General features: G+C 38.2%; 1 pseudogene across 1 annotated transcript; it reads left to right on the top strand.

The window, feature by feature from the left end:
- The first annotated feature begins 9,449 nt into the window (after positions 1 to 9,449).
- LOC308515362 (DNA helicase MCM9-like) lies at positions 9,450 to 13,881 on the top strand (annotated as a pseudogene). Its single transcript has 3 exons — positions 9,450 to 9,754; positions 9,975 to 10,472; positions 13,730 to 13,881. The product of its transcript is annotated as a DNA helicase MCM9-like (transcript).
- The last annotated feature ends 7,510 nt before the right edge of the window (positions 13,882 to 21,391 follow it).

The raw sequence follows: 21,391 nt of genomic DNA, 5'->3' as shown, positions 1-21,391 counted from the left end.
AAAAATTTATCAAATATAGGAGATACCAACCTCTTCCTCTCTGTATTTTCTTACCTTCCTCCAAAATATAGTTTTTCTGTTTTCTCAGAAGTGCTAACAATCTTCTCAGAAGAGCAGCAATCCTTTTTACTTTCACCTCCCACTTGTTTCTTAGGGGAGGTAGAATGGTTTATATGATTGCTATTTTAGAAAAAGAATTATTGCATTCATTTGGCCAAGTCCCTCCTTGACTTTCTTTTGGAATGATGTTGCCCACAGATGTGCATTCTTTTCTTCTTTGTATTGTAGATTAGTTGGAGCAGACCCTGCTTGTGGTTGTACAAGTTCTGCCTATAATTAACTTCAATTTGGGAAGAGGGATTGTGAAAGTGATTTTGACCTCTAATACAGGCTGTGTTCTCCAATCTAGCATTACAATAAAAAGCTGGTATTTGTATTATTATCTGACTTCTGGATTGATATTTCTACAGTCCGGAACTCAGAGGCAATAGGGTTGTGATTCTCGCTCTCAAACTTCAATTTTTGGTGTTCTTCATTGTTAGAAAGTTAAAGAATTATACGCATGGTCACTGACTTCAAGAAATTTGTAGCTTTGTAGTGGAGATGATACATTTACATAGATGACAATTCAAATGAGGATATTACCACAAATATTTTGGCTTAAGTTTTTATGACAGAATCTGAGGATACAGAAATATGCTGTGGTTTCTGTTTTTAAGGACTATACAGTAAAATCTTCACAGAGAAAAGGGAACTTGACCTAGTCTTTAAAGGGCAGCATCTCAAAGGGCAGAGATAGGAAGATATTCCAGGGAAGAGGAAATGAGCATGAGCATAAGCATAAGCTTGGAGGCAGGAATCAGAGCAAGCAGTCCATATTGATAAAGCTGGGTGGATCTTTCAGGAGAGTAATAGGAAATAACTAGACAGGTATATTGGAGTTAGATTGTGTGTTTTCTTCATTGCTGGCCTAATCAGAGGCAATAGTACCTGATGGTTAAGAGTCAGTGACCCTGGGTTAAAAAAAAAGGGTGGGAGGAGCAGAGGGAAGGTTCTCAATAGAGGCTAAACTCCTTAAGAGAAGAAAAATATTCTATATACTTCCCTCTGTAAACTTACTCAGAATTCAATTACTGACTGACAAAGACTGTAGAGATATTCTACTTTAACTTTTTCATTTTAAAAATGAAGAAAGAAGCTCATAGGGATGAAGTGAATATTCATATGAACACTAGGAGCATATCTGAAAAACTTAAAAATGATGTCAATATGTCCTGGCCAGTGTTCTCAGTGGTTAGAGCATTGGCCCCATGAAGGGTCATGGGTTTGATTCCTGGTCGAGGGCACATAATTGGGTTGCAGATTCGATCCTGCATAGGGTGCGTGCAGGAGGCAACCAATCAATGTATCTCTTTCACATTGAAGTCTCTCTCTCTCTCTCTCTCCCTCTCTCTTTCTATCTCTCTCCCACCCTCCCACCTTCCCTCTCTCCTTCCTTTCTACTCTATCTAAAATCAATGGAAATATACCCTCAGGTGAGGATTAACAAACAACAAAAATAATGTTAATATGGAAAATTCATTCCAAGAAATAAAAGCAGAAATAGCATCATCTTTGAATGAGAAGGGCAGATATATTCTAGAATTTCAGTAACACAATAGGTAATGAGCTGTTTCAGAAACACAAACTAAACAATATCTTACAGCGTGAGTGGGAAGATTCCTACTCCTTACATGTGTGGACACTGGTCTTTGTGAACCAGAGGTACTGAGTCACAGTAATTAGTAGATTATTGTTAGCTTATATATTTTTTTCATGTTACAGTCATGCACCAAAATGACTCTAAGGTTACCTTTCAATCCTCAGCAAGCCTTTAAAAGGTAAGAGACATCGTTTGTTGGTGCCTGCTAAGATGATGGGAGGTCACTGGAAAGGGTTACCATTATGAGTCTTCGTAGGGAACCTGCCTCCTAGGCCTCACTTGTCAGACAGTGAGTTCCACGGGACAGGCAGGAACAAGATACAGAGGGGAACACCTGTGGGAAACAGAAGTAAACATTATATTAAGAATAATTAAATTAATAAAATGGACGTTCTCCAACCCACTTCATCACTGAATATATAATGCACTGTGGCCAGAGGGAGAGTTTTAATGAGCACCAGACAACCCGAAACTAGGTGTCCAGAATCCAGCACAGTTGATGCAAATTGCCAGTCCTTTGAGGTTGGGAAGCTTGCTGGTTGTCTAGACCTTCTTATGGATGAAAGTTGAGACGGGCTCACCCTCTAGTGCTCTTAAGCAAATGTCTTTTTTGCTTTTAAAAAAAAAAAGGTATATTTATTCAAGTAGCATACAATTCACCCATTTAAACTTTACAACTCAGCAGTTTTCAGTACTTTCACAGATACCTGCAACCATCACCACAGTCAATTTTTAAGGTAATTTTATTTCCTCAAGAAACCTCAGCCAGTGAGAATAAAATGTAGAATTACATATGATCCAGCAATTCCAATCTTGTGTATATACCATAACGAATTGAAAGCAGGGACTCAAACAGATATTTCTATATTTGTGTCTGTACCAGCATTATCTGCAGCAGGCAAAAAAAAAAAAAAAAAAAAGGTGGAAGCAATCAAAGTGTCCATCACTAGATGAATGGAAAAACAAAATATGGTATATACATATAATGGAATATTAATTATCCAGTCTTAAAAAGGAATGAAAGTCTAACTCAGTGATGGCGAACCTATGACACGCGTGTCAGAGGTGACACGCGAACTCATTTTTTTGGTTGATTTTTCTTTGTTAAATGGCATTTAAATATATAAAATAAATATCAAAAATATAAGTCTTTGTTTTACTATGGTTGCAAATATCAAAAAATTTCTATATGTGACACGGCACCAGAGTTAAGTTAGGGTTTTTCAAAATGCTGACATGCCGAGCTCAAAAGGTTCGCCATCACTGGTCTAATTCATGGATGAACCTTGAAAACATTATGCTAAGTGAAATAAGCCAGTCACCAATGACAAATATTGTATAATTCCATTTATATGAGGGACCTAGAGTAGTCAAATTCATACTGAGAGGAGTAGAATGATGGTTGCCTGGGGTTGGAGGGAGGGGTGGGAAAAATGGGGAGTTATTTTTTAATGGGTGCCGAGTTTCAGTGGGGGAAGATGAAGAAGTTCTGGAGAGGGATAGTGATGATGGTTGCACAAGAAATGTGAATGTGCCCAGCTGGCGTGTTTCAGTGGTTGAGTGTCGACCTACTAGTATGAACAAGGAGGTCATTGTTCAATTCCCGGTCAGGGCACAGGCCGAAGTTGCGGGCTCCATCCTCAGTGTGGGGTGTGCAGGAGGCAGCTGCTCAATGATTCTTTCTCATCATTGATGCTTCTATCTTTTTTCCCCTCTACCTTCCTCTCTGAAATCAATAAAAATATATATTTTTTAAAATGTGAATGTGCTTAATGCTACAGAACTGTGCACTTAATAATGGTTCAATTAGTAAATTTTGTTACATATATATTACCATATTTTTAAAAAATATATTTTTATTGACTGGAATCAAACCTGGGACCCTTCAGTCCGCAGGCTGATGCTCTATCCACTGAGCCAAACCAGTTAGGGCACCATATCTTTTTTAAAAGAGGGGGTATCATTTTTAGGCCCTTGGGAAGAAAGATCCTTTCTTGCCTATCTCCAACACAACTGAAGGTCACCGTGCAGAAAGGGTGTGGACTGCGGAGGCAGACCGGCTTCTTGCCTCCACTTGCAAGCCATGTGACCAACACACTCTACTTGTTCTGTTTCCTCATCTCGAAAATGGAAATAATAAAGCAGCGGCTCAAATATTGTGGAGCTTTCTTGAAATCTAACATCCTGTTAGACCACTGTAGAGTATATTCTCCAACATAAAATGGCATTAAACATAAATATATATATATATATGTATATATATATATATATATATATATATATATATATATATATGTTTTTGAAAAAAGAAAACCCCATATTCTTTAGCTATCACCCCTCCCCCCAGTTCTCACTCCCCCTTCCTTCTACTGCCCTAAGCAACCGCTAACCTACTTTCTCTACATGTAGATTACCCTATTCTGGGTTTTTGTATAAATACAATTATATAATCTGTGATCTTTTGTGAATGGACTTCTTTGTCTTTTTTGCTTTGAATTAAGCTGCCTCTGCCTGTGAGAAGCTGCATTTCCACAGTGGGAACATAGGGGCTGTGGGCAACCCTGGGCAGGGCCAATGGGATTATTAGGAATGAAAACTAAATGAAAGTCCTAAAATTTAAAGCAGTTTTAATTTTTCTTATTATGAAGTAATATATTTATTTTAAAAATCTCAAAGAATATTGAATAGCAAAAATAACAAATAAAATACAGCTCTAATCTCACCACCCAGAAATAACCACTGTCATCATTTCGAGAAATATTCTTTCAGATTTTTTTGCAACACATATTACTTTCTCATATACACATATATTAAATGTGCTTTTTAAATATTTTTTTTCTGTTTATAAACAATACTAGAGGCATGGTGCATGAAATTTGTGCACTGAGGGGGCGGAGTGGTGTCCCTCAGCCCAGCCTGCACCCTCTCCAATCTGGGACCCTGCAGGGGATGTCTGACTGCCGGCAGTCGGACATCCCTCTCACAATCTGGAACCAATGGCTCCTAACCACTTGCCTGCCTGCCTGATTGCCCTTAACCACTTCTGCCTGCCTGCCTGATAGCCCCCTAACCACTCCCCTGCCAGCCCGATTGCCCCCAACTGCCCTCCCCTGCCGGCCATCTTGTGATGATGTGGGGTTGGCCATCTTGTCACACGAGGGTGTGAGGGTCAATTTGCATATTACTGCTTTATTATATAGGAAGGATAGATGCTTTCATATAGCTATCAAACCAGCATAGAGATATACAATTTAGAATGTATTTTATAACCCCTTCATATGTGTATATTTTCATTTAAGAATAGATCATGACAATTTTCATGTTAGCACATAGAAATTTATTTCATTTTTTTAAAAAGTTGCTTAGTAGCCTATGTGATTGTGCCATTATTTTTTTTGGCATTCTCCATGGATAAATTTAGTATAACTTCTAAAATTTCACTGAAATGATACAATCAAGATATTTATACTTGTTTCTTTTTGCCAGTATTTCCTAAAAGTTGAGTTTGGGGGTCAAAGGGTATGGAAATACACTATTGTATAACCTGCCTTTAAAAAAACAATAACCTATTAATACATTGTGAACTTCTTTTCAAATAATTAAACATTTAGTTGCCTAATATTATAATCTATTAATGTATTAAAATTTATTTTCCCAATGTCTTACCATTAGCAATTGAGTTATTTTTACACTTTTCTCTACTATAAAAAAATTTTCTATAAACGTTACTTTAGCCAAATCGTTTCATGCATGCTTAAAATGTCAAGATATAGAATTGCTCATTTAATGTGCTCATACACATTAAAAATAATGTTTATGTCTTTTTTCTTATTACAAAAATAATACCTGTTCATCCTAGATTAGAAAATACAGATAGGTAAGAAAATTAATGCATAACCTCACCACCCAGAGGTAACCCTTGGTAATGTTGTGGAGGTAACAGCTGGTAACTATTTTGTTTGCATACTTCTTTTTACATGAATGCAAATATAGAGAACGTTCTGCTTTGAACCATCTATAATGGGCATCTTTTCATTTATCTCCACTGTCATTTTTAATATCTAAAATTATTATATCTTATAGATGCAAAATGTTTTGATACAATCCTCATTGCTGGGCATTTAGGTTGTTAATGTACATATTTTGAAAACTTTTCAGGCGGATGTAGTACATATAGGGGAAATCATCTCACTGCCAAAGGGCCCTGAACAAAAGCGCCGGCCTCTTTATGGACCCGTGGGCCAGGGGCGGGAGAGGGAAGGAAGGCTGAGCAGTAGAAAAGTACTGAGTGGAAGTAGAGAAAAGTGTAATAATGTATTGGCAGAGCAAGTCTGCTGTGGGAGGGGTGCTTCTGCCCATGAGGCCTGCCAGGCAAAACCTCGTAATTTCTTATGACCGAGTCTGAAATATTACACATAGGATATTGGCCTGGAGCTGGACTCTTCAATTAACAATGACAAACTTCCAGAACGTGTACAGTGCCCCTTTCCACCCAAGTGTGTGAGAGTGCCAGGAGAAACAGCAGTTTGTCAGCGGCCCAGTAGGGAGGACTGAAATGATTTCCTTTGAGGTGTGTAGACTGACATCTGAGTTTGGGACAAAGAGTTCCAGCATGGCTGGACAACTGAATGAGCCCCAGAGAACCCTAAGCAGGATCCGATGTACTGGGCCCCCCACTTTTGGGAGGGGAGACTGTATCGTCTCCATTATCCACTCAGCTGAGGGCTCTACTATTAGAGTGAAACCTAAGCACATATTGTGTGACTGTTCAGCTGTACTCCATGACCTCAGAAAGATATGACAAATCCTCTGAATTTTTATTTTTCCCTAAGAAAGACTCTATCTTGGTTCATCCCTCTTCAATTTCCTCTAAATCCCTTTTCAACTTGCATGGTCTCATTGAGGAATGGATTCTCTCAGTCCCTAACCTACTGTGTATACTGCTTGCTTATTAAATTTTCCTGTTTCACAATTTACATACTTTGCGATTTAATGGAGAGTCGGCACTCTGGTTGCCTCATCCACACTCTTCATTATTTCATAAACTTTTATCACATCTCCTTTCAGAATGATTGCAAAGAATGTTATGAAGGGCTTAGGCAAACCAGGAATTTCCATATGCTGTATGTGGTGTTACTTTTCGGGGAGTAATTTATAAGTAGCTAAATGCATATAACAAGAAATTGAGAGGGACATTTTCTGTTTCTAAATTGCATTTAAACCCAAAGGTGATCCACAAGACACTAGGAAACAAAAAACAAAAAAACTAGATATGTATACATTTCCAGGAGAGCCATCAACTGGTCACCTTGAAGGAAACAAAACTGGCACTGCTACTAGCAAGACCACCCAACCAAAATGCCGAGTTAAATTAAGAAGACTGGAAGGAACAGGAGGAATGCTCAGCGGTGGTCCCTGGTCCTGTGAGAAAAGACAACAGTGATCACTCTGAGAGGCTTTTCTCTTTTCCTTTGGGGAAGAGAATGAGGGATGCTTTCCTGTCCTTGAATCCAAGTGAATGGGGTGCCAAGAGGATCATTAACAAAGATTAGGGCTGCCAGCAAGAAAGGGAGGTAGGTATTTCCTTTCCTAAGAGAGGTCTGCTCAGGCATGGACAGGTTTACTAATATCTTTCCCTGGGTGCCCACCTGACATGGAAGAAAGACTTGGATAAAGTACACAGTGGCTAGCTTTCCATGACCTTGTGTGGCAAAGACACGTGGTTGTCCTATGGATTGAGAGGGCCCTGCGGAAGGTGTCTGGGCTTGAATTATCTTGCAGCACTCCATCCAAGAAGGTTACCCATTCAAGGAGCAACAACTGTGACGTGAAGGACCCCAGCCGTCCGGGGGGGGGGGGGGGGAAGTAAGGTAGCGAGTGGAAGAGGCTGAGTCAGAACTGCATCATCCACGTGGGGGAACTACAACAGAGAGGGAGGCCTCACGAAGAACTCAAAATCTTGATGCTTGCCAGCAAATAACATCAACCATCTGCCCGAATGAGCCAGAGAAGCAGCATGGCCCACAGAGATGTTTCAAGCCAAGATGTTTGGCTTTCCCGTCATCTCCATTCCTCCTCCGTTTCATTCGTTGAAGGAGCCCTTCCAAGTCTCTCCGGGGAAGGGGAAAGCTTTGAATCAGCTTTGAAGTTTTAAATGGACCGGCAAGTTATGGAAATTGCTCAAGACATGCTTAAGAGCCCAACGGGTATTTAACATAACATAGTTGAAAGTGATGATTGGAAAAACAATACCACGACACATTGCTTATTCTTTACCAAGAGAATCTTTAAAAATAAACCAGCTTCATGCACATCTGCTTTGATCCTGCAATTCCCCGGACTTCAAATGTAGTAGCTAATGTACGACAAGTTATATATTCAAGGATAGTCATTGTAATACCATCTGTATTAGCAAAACAATAGTAACAACAAAATAATATTGACGAAAAACTAGAAACAACATGATGTTATTAATAGGATGCTGGTTAATCACATAATTACCTCAGAATCACACAACAGAAAGACGGAGGGAGAGATGTATGTATTGACTTAGAAACAGCTTCATGATGTTTTGTGATATGAAAAAAGCAAGGGGGAGCACAATGTGCATAATTCTTTAAAAATAAAAAACCTGCTTGTATAAGTATTTTTGAGTATTTACTGAGTATACCAATATATGAATTTAAAACTAAGAATTTACAAGAAATTTAAGAGTCATTTCCTTTGACATGAATGACAGGAAAATTTTCATTTGATACATTTAGGTGCTATTTGAATTTGTTACTCAGGGCATGTGGTTATTTATTTTTTTAAATGTTAAAAGTAAAGTAGGTTGTACAACAGCATGAATATACTTAATGCTCCTTGCCTTTACACTTAAAATGGCTAAAAGGGCAAGTTTCATGTTATGCACATTTTCCCACAATGAAACATTAAATAAATATATGTACATTCATTTTAAGTAAAAGAAGTTCAAGAGAAGAATGCAGAGTGAATGTGTGTGTGAGAAGGCTCCAAGGTGGCAATAAAAACAAGTTGAAAACCTGGTCTTGTGACTCTCTCTGAAGGCTATTGCATAGGAAGCCTACTGGGGCTTTTATGGGGGTTAGAAAGGAGCCAGGCCATGCATATTTGTCTGGAATAAGTTGGGGAGGGGAACCTGGTAATTTTTTATTTCCATTTGAGTTGTGATTAGACTCTGCACTGTTGTGTGAAATTAAAGCGCAGACAGATTTATTGGGTAGTGTGACCAGTTTTCTACTTGAGTAACCCAGGGTTTGACTTGCACAAAATCCTATACAAAACCCGGGCTGGATTCTTAGTGGATGACTCATGGACTCCATTCTAGCAGAGCAGAAAAGGACATTGAGTATGCCCTCCTTTTACTTGAGGACATTGAGACCCAGGAGTGACATTAGGGACGGAATTAGGAGTGTAATTCAGGTCTATGGGCAACCGGATCAAGTACTGTTTTTCTAAAAAAGTGATACCAAACTATTTTAGTAATGGCTTGACTATCTTTATTCAATTTTTCTTCCTGTAATTTGCCTAACTGATCCTCAGAATTGAAGGTCTGGTGTTTGGTCATGATTTTTTCCAAATACATTGCCAGATTATGGTTGCTAACACACTATCTAGAATGTTTGCACCCATCCTATATAATAAAAGGGTAATATGCAAATCAACTGAACGGTGGAATGACCAGAGTATCAGGTTTGCCCGTTTGCCCTGACCTGGTGACTTTTTGTCTGTCACTGGGACCGTGATTCGAACAAGTCTGGTGAAGATCCTGGAGTGTGGACAGGATTACATGTGTAACAAATGCAAGTATGTATTTGTGGTCAGGGCTGACTTTGAGCAGTATTATACCTTCTGCCGGCCCTCCTCATGCCCCAGCTTGGAGAGCTGTGATTCTTCAAAATTCACTTGCCTCTCAGTCTTACGTTCATCTCCAACCAAGTGTAGAGATGATCAGGAAATCAAAAGTCAGGAACAGGTTCAAGGGCTGGCTATTGGAAGTATTCCACGATCCATGAAGGTTATCCTAGGACAGTGATGGCGAACCTTTTGAGCTCAGCGTGTCAGCATTTTGAAAAACCCTAAGTTAACTCTGGTGCCGTGTCACATATAGAAATTTTTTGACATTTGCAACCACAGTAAGACAAAAACTTATATTTTTTGATATTTATTTTATTTATTTAAATGCCATTTAACAAAGAAAAATCAACCAAAAAGATGAGTTCGTGTGTCACCTCTGACACGCGTATCATAGGTTCACCATCACTGTCCTAGGAGATGACGTAGTAGACACTTGCAAATCTGGTGATGACCTCACTATATGTGGGGTTGTAATGCAACGGTGGAAGCCCTTTCAGCGAGATGTACGCTGTGAAGTGGAGATGGTCCTGAAAGCCAATTATTTCCAAGTAAACAATGAGCAGTCAGCAGGGATCATCATGGATGAGGAGGTCCGAAAGGAATTTGGAGATTTGGGGGAACACTATTAACAGTGATTCCTTTGCAGGAAGGAATGAAATATTGGCCAGTTTATGCCCTCAAGTTTTCAGGATGTATCTAGTAAAGCTGCTGTGGCCTTGGTACTGGCTGGTGGGATTCAAAGGACTGATGCTGCAGGAACACGAGCCAGAGGTGAACCTCATCTTTTATTGGTTGGGGATCCTGGCACAGGGAAATCTCAATTCCTCAAATATGCAGCAAAGATTACACCAAGATCTGTGCTCCCCACAGGAACTGGATCTACTAAGTGCAGGTATTTTACATGACCATTTCATTTAATGTCACTACAGAAACTAATGCAATGGGTTTTTTCTTATTAAAAAGTACCTACAATATGATAAATTTCAAGCTAATTTCCGAGTTACTGCCAAAAATGGAAGGGCATATGTAGCATTTCTTTCGTAGCTCTTATGAAAATATTTTCAAAGCTCCACCATTACTTATTTTCCAAAAACGTAGTCTATATATCTTTTTGCATCTTAGTTTTGAATGATACTATTCACTTTTCTCATTATCTAGTGATTATCTTCATACATACTTATGCATGAAAAACTTGTGTATTACCTGGCATTGTTTGAGGACCCAGAGAGCAGAACATGGAAACAAATTAAATAGGAAGGTAAAAAAAAAAAAATCAATGGGGAAAAAATATCCTTGAGTGAGGATTAAAAAATAAACTAAAGATCAACTAACACTAGCTGTGAACCCAAGTCATCCTGAGGTCTTTTCCCATGCAAGGTTTTTAAGTACCATTTCAAGTTTCTTATACATTGGTCTATTCCTATTTTTCTTATTTCAGGATCCATTTTTGTAAATTGTATTTCTACTAGGAAATCACCCATTTTCTTTAGAATTCCAATTTCCTGCCACAGATTCCTCTATCCTTTTAATTTCTACTTGTAGGTTTCTACAGAATCCATAATTTTTTAAATTTTTGCTCAGTTTTTTCTTAATCAGGGCATATTTTGTTAATCTTTTTCAAAGGAGGGCATTTGTATTTATTTGTACTTTCTGCTTCTTTTCTATTACATTCATTTCAGCTTTCATCTTAATTTCCGCTTCCTAATTTCTTTTAGTTTGCTACTTTTTTTCTAACTTCTTAAGGTAAAAACTAACTTTATTTTTGACATTATCTTCTTTAATAATGAAAACATTTAAGTTATATACTTCCTTTTGAGTACAGTTTCCTCTGTGAAATTTTGGTTTTGGTAAAAAATGGTTTTTTTATTGCTTTATAGATATTTTATAATTTTGTTTTGGTTTCTTCTGTGTATGGTTTATGGTCTTCTTTACACTATTTTTAACTTTATTGGATTAAGATAGGAGAATGTGGCTTTTACAATCTGTTAAGGTTTTCTTTGTGGTCAAATATGACTGATTTTTGTAAATATTCTATGGGTACCAAAAATGTTTTATTATTATTTGTTTGAGAGCTATTAGATTCTATACATAGCTATTACATCAGTTTAATTATTGTATTATTTAATTCCTATGTCATCCCATATTTGTTATATACCAGATTTGTCTAATTCTGAAATAAAATAGTAGTCTTCCACTATAATTGCATTTTATCAAATTCTTTTTATACTTATAATCTTTGCCTTAATATTAACTGTTACGTTGTTTTGGTATATACACTTACACATTCTCAGTGTATGATTATCTATCTTTTTATATTTTATCTGTAGATCTTTGTCCTTATATTGATCTATTTACTCTAAGTTTTATTGCTCACTACCAATTCCTTCCTTCTTTATCATATCACACTATTATAGTTAAGCTGTTGTTGGGCTACAGCCTCTTCTGAAGTATTTTCTTTAACTGAAAAACAAAGGTGTTAGTGTCTGACTTCTTACAAATCTGCAAGTATCTTGCTTTTCTCGTGACAACTAAATGATGTCTCAGCTGGTCACAGAATTCTTGTGTAGCAGTCCTTTTCTATCAGGGTCTGAAAATACTATAAGCTTTCACTTATATGTGGAATCTAATGAACAAACAAAATAGAAACAAACTTGTAGATTCAGAGAACAAATTGATGGTTGCCAGGTGGGAGGGGAGTTGGAGGACTGGGTGAAAAAGGTGAAGAGGTTAAGTACAGATTGCCAGTTATAAAAACAATCACGGAGATGTAAAGTACAACATAGGGAACATAGTCAATATTGTAATGACTATGCATGGTGTCAGATGGATACCAGACTTATAGGGGTGATCACACTGGAAGTTATATAAATGTCTAATCAATATGTAGTACACCTGAAATGAATGTAATATTGTATATCAACTGTAATTGAAAAACAAAAAGTCTGCAGATGTTATTCTACTAACTTCTAGCTGCTGCTGACGCAGATAAGAGGTCTGATTCTGTTTGCTTGTTTAAATAAAAATGCAACTATTTGCCCAGCTGGCATGGCTCAGTGGTTGAGCATCGACCTATGAACCAGGAGGTCATGGTTCAATTCCCAGTCAGGGCACATGCATGGGTTGTGGGCTCAATTCCCAGTGTAGGGCATGCAGGAGGCAGCCAATCAATGATTCTCTCTCATAATTGATGTTTCTATCTGTCTCTCCCTCTCCCCTCCTCTCTGAAATCAAGGGGAAAACAGTTTTTTTTAAAATGCAACTATTCTTTCCATATGGAAGCTTATAAAAATTTATTTTTTCCTTAGAGTCCAGGACTCTTAATATGGTATGCTAAGCCTCTTGGATCTATCTTCAAGTATGTCTTTTCTCTTTTTTTCATGATTTCAGTAGCTTTATATGTTCGCTATGTGCTTTGAGATATGTTCTCCATTTGATCTTCTAGCCCACTAATTTAGGTTTCTACAGTGACCATTCTCTCTTTTTGTTCATGCACAGAAATTAAATTGGAAAATCTCCCCCCCACCCCCCACCCCCACTTCTTTTCCTTCCCGTGCTCCCTTTCTTCTATTCTTTTTTCTTGGCTCCAGAGATCTTTCTGTTTTTCCTGCACTTTTATCTACTCTTGGCATACGTTTTATCTATTCTGATTGATCTTCCTTTCTGCTTCTGAGCCCCTTTGGATATGTGATTTCCTTTGTTGACTTCGTGGGGCTTGTGGTGTAACCTAGAGGCAGTAGTCATAGACATGGAGGAAGGCAAAATGATCTCTTCTTTGGGCTCATTGTATAAAGATAAGTTGTCCACAAGACTTCTTTTGAAGCAGGCAGGAAAATACCCTGCTCCCCAGTTTTTGTAGAGTCTCTCAGCCTCAGAGGCAGGGAGGACACAACCCACCATTCAGTTCCTTTCTGTCTTCCTGGGACCAGAAAAACGACACACATTCATGGAGGGTTGAAATCAGCCTTTATTCTTAGCTTCCACAAGTTCCCTGAAAGCCAAGTTTTCCCTGAGTTTTTTGGTTTGTTCTTGCCCGGGGCATTTACAATAATGGTTTCTCTTGTAGTCTTTGGTAGGGGGATCCTGGCATCCTTTCTTCTCTCCAGGTCGTGTACAGAGCCCACAGTCTCACTTTCATTCTTATGTCCACAGGCTTTAGCTACCATTTGACAAAAGTTTGGAGTCAAACTAGTTGGAGAGAAGGCAACTGGATTCAAATTGCCATCTTCAGTGTTTTAGTTCTCAACTACCTTACTAAGCCCTTGGGAGGCATGGCTGACTACCCCTTTGTCCTCCATATCTAATCCTGTGACCTACACATCATTATTATAGTGAAGATTAAGAAAAAGAAGGAAGGACCCTAGCTGGTTTGGCTCAGTGGATAGAGTGTCAGCCCGCAGACTGAAGGGTCCCAGGTTCGATTCTGGTCAAGGGCATATGCCCAGGTTGCAGGCTTGATCCCTAGTGTGGGGTGTGCAGGAGGAAGTCCATCCATGATTCTCGCTCATCATTGATGTTTCTATCTCTCTCTTCCTCTCCCTTCCTCTTTGAAATAAATAAAAATATATTAACAAGAAAGAAACAGAAGGAAGGAGAAGAAAAAGAGGAAGAAAGGAGGACGAGGAAAGCAAGAGAACTAGAGGAAAGCAGGACACCGGTGCCAACAATCTTCAGTGAAACAGCTGTCCTTTGAAGATTAGTTCTTAGTACCAAGGAATTTCCTTAAATCAGCATCTGCATCTAATATGACTTTCTCACCTTCCCAGCTGCCTAATTTTATGTGGGTGTGCACCATGGGGCCTGTATTTCTGGATCTGTTAGTATATAAATGATTGCCTAATTTTGTCTTAGTGCTCACGATTGCACAAAGAAAAGAGGTTAGATGCTGGCTATCTGGGGCTGAAGGACACATATAGAAAAACCAGCCCTAGCCGGTTTGGCTCAATGGATAGAGTGCCGGCTGGTGGACTGAAGGGTCCCAGGTTTGATTCAGGTCAAGGGCACATGCCCTGGTTGTGGGCTTGATCCCCAGTAGGGGGCGTGCAGGAGGCAGCCAATCAATGATTCTCTTTCATCACTGATGTTTCTATCTCTCTCTCCCTCTCCCTTCCTCTCTGAAATCAATAAAAATATATTTAAGAAAAAAAGAAAAACCACCCTCATTAGGGCAATAGGCTCATTAATGATAAGCAGATCCTTCTAAATCTTTTTTTAAAATATATTTTTATTGATTTCAGAGATGAAGGGAGAGAGAGAAAGAAATAGAAACACCAATGATGAGAGAGAATCATTGTTTGGCTGTTTCCTGCGTGCCCCACACTGGGGATTGAGCCCACAACCCGGGCATGTGCCCTGACTGGGAATCGAACCATGACCTCCTGGTTCATAGGTTGACACTCAACCACTGGGCCAAGCCGGTTGGACAAATCCTTCCAAATCATGATTTGAGAAATGAGACATCTGCTTTATGTCAGATCAACTACTTGACCTTTGCTCTAAGATGGCTTTGGCACTATATTTCTCAAAGGAGAAAAAATCCATCCAATAACAGAGCCTAGCTCTGCCTGCAGTGTCACCTAACAGCTCATTTATTCCTCTCTGGGCCACATGCTCAGGTGACAGTGACAGGCACAGTCTGCTCTCTGTGCCCAATGGGTGTGCATATGTGTATATTTGCATGGGGTATCTGTGTGTATATATGTATGTGGGATTGCATAAGGATTTGGGCTTATGTGAACGTAAATAAAGATTTGACCCAGTTCAAGTTCCTTTCCTTAATAGTACCCTGAAGAGATTATGGTGCCTGAGAGTTCATAAGGATAACCAAAAATAAGAGTGAATAGTCTCTTTGGGATAAGTTTGTAACAATTAACATGTACATACATGTATGTGGAAATGTACAAATAATGTGCATCTATAACTGCATGGTGGTTCAGGTATCAACCGCCAACCTTCCTCACTGAGGCATCCATGAAACACTCAGCCAAGAGTGGCTGGGGAAGCATCTTGTCCTTCTTTCCTCTTCGTGGACACATCAACTCCTTCATCTATGTCCGTCTGCCTGCTTACTCGTGGTAAATTTGAAAGCTTCACTGTCAAGACTTAATTCTCTTTTCTCAACTTATCACATCTTGAGGTCCACTTCTTATATTACTCGATTTATGTCTCAACTGTATAGAGCTGTGACCCTATTGTTCTCTCATTTTCCTCTTCCTAAGAGGTGTGGCACAAACACAAGGTAGAAACTGTTGGAAGTGTGACTCCCGTGTGTATTGACTTTTATAGTGGCAGAAGTTTGGGGTTGGGAGGAAGGACAAAGTACCGAGAGGAAGGGAGCAGTAACACTTTGCAGCCAAAGGCACAAAAACCATATAATGGGTAGTGCATACATGCATGCGTGTGTGTGCACATGCACATGCACGCACTCACACAATACACTCTTACTAGTGTCACTGTGCCTCTCTGCTGACATCAATAATTTAAAAGTTGTCTCCACATCCAGTCTGTCTGGAAAAATCACAAGAAACTTAAGAACTATTCTCACTAGTGGCAATTGTTAAACTTCAGAATTGCTGAAGAAATAAAAAATCTTCTTTGAGGTATTTGAAAATAGGATAGGTCTCACCCTGATGGTTGAGTTGTCCTGTTACATAAAGTGGTGTGATAATGACTTCTCAAACTCTTGCTGCTAAATATTTGATTATGAGATCACTTAGAACCAGAGAAAAATCCCAACAGCAGGCCAGGGTGAAAATGTAATTATAGTTACACCACAGCAAAAGTCACAGGCATCTAGTAATCATCTAAGTCACTCTTATCCATTGCTCAATTACACACATGCCTTCCTTTTATGAGAGGCTGTCCTCAGCAGAAATAAAAAGCAGATTGTTTCAAAGCTGTCATTGACGTGTCATCCCTTATAACAAACCCTGGGAAGGATATAAAGGGTAGAATTTTAATTGCAGATTCAGGGGTAAAGCTCTCACTACTCCACTAACTGCCCCTGGCTACACGTGCATTAGCTTTGGAGGAAAGATTAAAACACCCAGACAGAGTTGACTAAAAAGGGTGTGGTGAGTGATGCATGAATTTAGAAATATTTTAGAGCGACAAAAATAGAAAGAACTTTTAAGCAGATAATTGTAGACTCTTAAAGTTAGGAAGAGCTTTGGAAGTCATTGTCAAGGTTACAAAGTTCAAAATTAACAATAAGGATAACATTTTAAAATTGTAGAAGCTTTCTAGCTGTAACATAAGTTTACTTTCCAAGAAGTTAAACTTATTTCATATATCTTTAGTTTAGCTTTTAAAACATTTGACTGGGCCATCCTTTCATGAATATTTCTGGTCAAATTGACCTGTTTGCTGCTTTTGTGTTCCATGGTCCTGATGGGGAAAATGAGACATTTTTGGGGTCTAGCAATCTGAACCTGTGCCATTAACCCAATACACATTCTTATTAGCTTATAGTCTAGTCTCTGCCCCTTTAATCGTCTGGTCCTGGCAAGACCTGTTTACTCCCATTTCAGAGAGGCCATAAACTATTCCCAGACAGAGTTATCAGTGCTGGTGCCAGGCCAGGCCTTTAGTTGTGGTCTCAAGGCCACAGCACAGAACTTGCAAAGGGGACCAGAAAAACCCTTATTTGGGAGACAAAGAAGTGGAAAAAGTATAAATAGGGAAAGCTTCCTCCATGTTGGCTGCTCAGAATTTGAAAGACAGTTTTCTCTGGGCCCACATGTAATAATAATAATAAAGTGTAACTCCATTTCTCTAAGCTTTGCTTGGTTTTTTTCCGATCTTCTGCAACAATTCAGCAGATACTCTTAGTTGCAATTGGCTTCAAAATGGACAGTCAGCTTGAATATATCATCTTACACCCTCCAAACACTTTCAGTTCAGAAAAAAAGTGACTGACAGGGAGACACAAAGCACCTGGTCTAAAGTGGGCATTCAATTAAAAAAATTATTTTTTAAATAGATGAATGGATTCTAACACTAGCTCTGTCACTATGTATCTAAGAGAACGTGGTAAGTTGTTTTATCCATCGTTTGGGGCCCATTTCCTTATCTGTTAAAACCTTAGTCCACTGACTTCAAGTTACTGAGACCTTCCTTAAAGAATTATCACGCTTATTGGGCAACTGTAGGGGAGAGCTTCTACAACTACTGATGCCGACTCCACTTCTAGAGATCAGGTTTCAATTGTTCTGGGGATGGGGCCCAGGCATTTGAGTATTTTGAAAGTTCCCTTGGTGGTTCTATTGCACTAGGGTTGAGAACAGCTGCCAAGAAATAACCTTTCTAGTATCTTTTCCTTCCTGTGCAAGACTAATTCATCTGCTTAGATGGCCAAAATCTGATCCTTGTTCCAGGTTCCTCTACTGGGCAGTGCTCCAGGGTTTAAGGTTTGACCTGACCTCCATTGGATCTGAAGTGCGTCTGGTCAGCCTTGTGGAATGCTTATTTAAGGCTACACAGCCTCTGCAGGAAGTCTGACTTGGTTGGTTACATTCACTTTAAGTAGATAAGAAGCTCAATTCTCGATATGATAAAGCTGATATTTAGATTCCTTTCTGTAGTCTATGCCAATTTCTTAATCGATTTCAAATTCAGAGGAGGAAAGAGTGTGATAAACCACACCAACAAACTACCAGATCTAGTCCTGCCTCAGTGTCATGAGGATTAAATAAGGTAGGTTTTTGAATGTGCTTTGGAACAGTATTAAGCCCCCCAAGATGGTTACTCTTATCTAAGGTTTCCCAACATCTAAAATCTTGAATACACTGAGATGCACGCAGACAGCATCACTTTGATGCCAGTTGGCCTATTATACTGCAGCTGGTACTGATTTCCTGTAACAGAATAGAGGAGTAAGGAAAGGAAGGGGCATACTATCATGCAAACAGCAGTGAAGTAGGAATCCAGAGGCTTGGACTTAAGATTCAGCCATGTGAAGTCTTGGACAAGTCTCCCTGGGCTTAAATGTTCTCATTTAAGTGGCTCAATGTCAGACCTTTAACGTTTCTTTTAGCTCTAACATTCTAGGGAATGCTGGCAGTGACTGATGTGATGGGACACATCCAAGTCTCACATATCCCCTGGAAAGTGTGGCTTCCTACAGAATTAGACAAGGCATTAAAGAAAAAAATGTTCTTCTGACACTTGTTCTAAAGAGAACATCCCCAACTGGACAGATTAGAGCAGTTTTATCCGCAAGAAAGCAAGATCAGTTACACCCAATGTTTTTCTCTCTTGTGCCCTCAAATTTCTGAGCCCATCTTCACTAAGAAGCCTTCCTATACACTAACCAGGGAAGTGTTCAGCTTTTTCCACTTCAGCAAATTTAAAACATTAACTGTTTTGCAAAGAATATGTCTTTCCTACCCACTCTATTTTACAACTCATAACCAACCACAACAGTCTTTCAAATTTTGTAATCTAGGAAAATGTCAGGTTTCCATAGTCACCAAGTTATTGGCACTAAAGAACCATACTAAATACTATAATATTAACTGTTCAGTTAGTTCTATGCTACTCAGTATTAAAATTGTTGGATTCTGGACTAAATATAAGAAGGTACTGACCTTGGTTAGCAAAATGACCTCATTTCTAATTAGAGCATTCATCCATAAATCTGTTAAGACTGTGGAAGAAGGAACTGGAGTAGAAAGAGATCTGGTATAATTCATCTCATCCCTTGCATCTAGCATAGAGAGTAAATGCTACTATAGACTTAATGTATGTACTGAGACAATTCAATAAACAGATGAGCAATGATATAGCAAGGAATCCAGGCAAATACCAGTATTATAAGGATTTTAGTTTTTTAAAAAAATAAATGCTTGTCAATTAAAACTAAAATACAATTACTTTTCCAAAGTATAGAATCAAATTCCAACAACACACTTTTAATACAATACAGCAAACTGTTTGATATGGCAAAATTCACACAGAGGGTTAGTTAATACAAGATCCCATTCTTTTGTGTGTCCTGGGGGAATAAAGGAGGTAAAGAATTGAAGTAGCTTACAATATTCTTTTTAGAGCATTTACCATTACAAGGTAATATAGAAACTTGATGCAGTAAGTTGTATCTTGTTCTGAAAATAAATTGTAATTATCAAATCATGTTGCTAAATTACATTTATTGTTACCAGTTTTAAATATCTATATATACTTATTTAGATACTCCTAATTCATAAGATTTCAAATACAGAAAATTTAAAAATCAGATAAAAAGTAATTTGACTAAAAGTATTATGAATTTTCAACATCCTTTGTTTATACTTTAAAGTCCCAAACTTTATAAAAAGTTAAAATACTGATTATTTAAAATATTCCTCCCATTATGTTTTTCTCATGAATATGAAGTGGGCTCAGAAATGTAACACCAATTGTAGGCACACAGGTCTCTCCATGATTGCTGTAAAGTGACTGCTGAGTTTAATATTCCTTTCCAATAATACATCAATGTCAACCATTTAAGTTAGTGAAAAGATTCTCTTAAAACATCAGTTACAGACAGAAATACTAACCAATTTAGTAATGTTTTTATAGTACCAGCAATAGAGATGTCAATCTTATCCTATTTTCTTCCCCAGAGATTTGGAATAAAACAATTTTATCCAATTTATTCACAACCAAAGGAAGAAATAAGTTCTGTTGAATGCAATTTCTCCAGGAACCATGGCTTTCTGGTATGACAGTATATAAAAAACTTTCATTAAACTTAATGAATTTTAATATTTACAGGATTGAATACTATCTCTTGTGATAAAGTGAGACAGAGCAATACTAGTTAAGTCTAGTAGCACCCAAATCAGTATTACCCTGAAAATGCTCAATAATGTGCAACATGTGTTATTAGTGAACTGTTATTTTCTACATCATTCTTGGCAAATATGGACCAAGGAGAGAGAAAAAGAAAGATATTTACATGCAAAAATATTAAAACATACACCCCCTCACCTTCAGCCTAGTATTATAGATAAGCCACTCACAAAATATGGTAGGCCTCATGGCAATAGTATCTTTATATAATATTAATATAAAGTTGATTAACAACTGCTATCACCCCTTAGTGTTAGCAGATAAATTTTCTTTATAAAATAATATAAAGGAGAACATACCTTTGCACTGATTTTATTTATGGCTTTGACCTCCTGAGAGGATGCGTGCCTGGGATTCCTTCTCCAGAAGCCCTAAACTCATGGACATTAGGCCCTGTTTAGTGAAAGGAATCCCTCAGGATCACAGTTTTTTTCCCTCAAGTCAAGTGCAAAGGGTGACAAGACTGTCATAAACAACTTATTAAATTACCTCGTTCCCCCCAAAATCTGGATGTAGACTGGAGGATTTAAGGCACATACTTTTCTGAGCTGAAGACACTGCTACCTTTAAAAAGATCATGACTAATGAAAATACAAAATTGGATGCTATTAAATTCATCACATTAATGTTACAGAGTATAGTGTTTAATACAGACAGTGAAGGTCAATGCTTCTTTTCTATACATAGGAAATTAGAACTATGTATTGCAGATCATGCTGCCTAAAAACCTATACAGTAGCTTTTACTGTTGTTAAACGCCCAGCTCACTATTTTGAACTAAATGGGTAGTAATAGTTACACCACCACAATTAAATCTGTTTTGGATAAGAAGGGGTCATTAAAAATTAGGTATTTCTGAATGCAGCTTAATTTTATATACTCATACTATAACTGATATAGTTTAGCCTACAAAAGGTCTTATTATTCAGAATAACTCTTTATATAAAATGCTTTAAGAGATCAAACTTTATTTGCAGAAAT

Source organism: Myotis nattereri (assembly GCF_964212035.1).
Source record: "Myotis nattereri genome assembly, chromosome: 3".
In the NCBI taxonomy this organism is placed as follows: Eukaryota; Metazoa; Chordata; class Mammalia; order Chiroptera; family Vespertilionidae; genus Myotis; species Myotis nattereri.
This window is presented reverse-complemented; position numbering and strand designations above follow the sequence as displayed.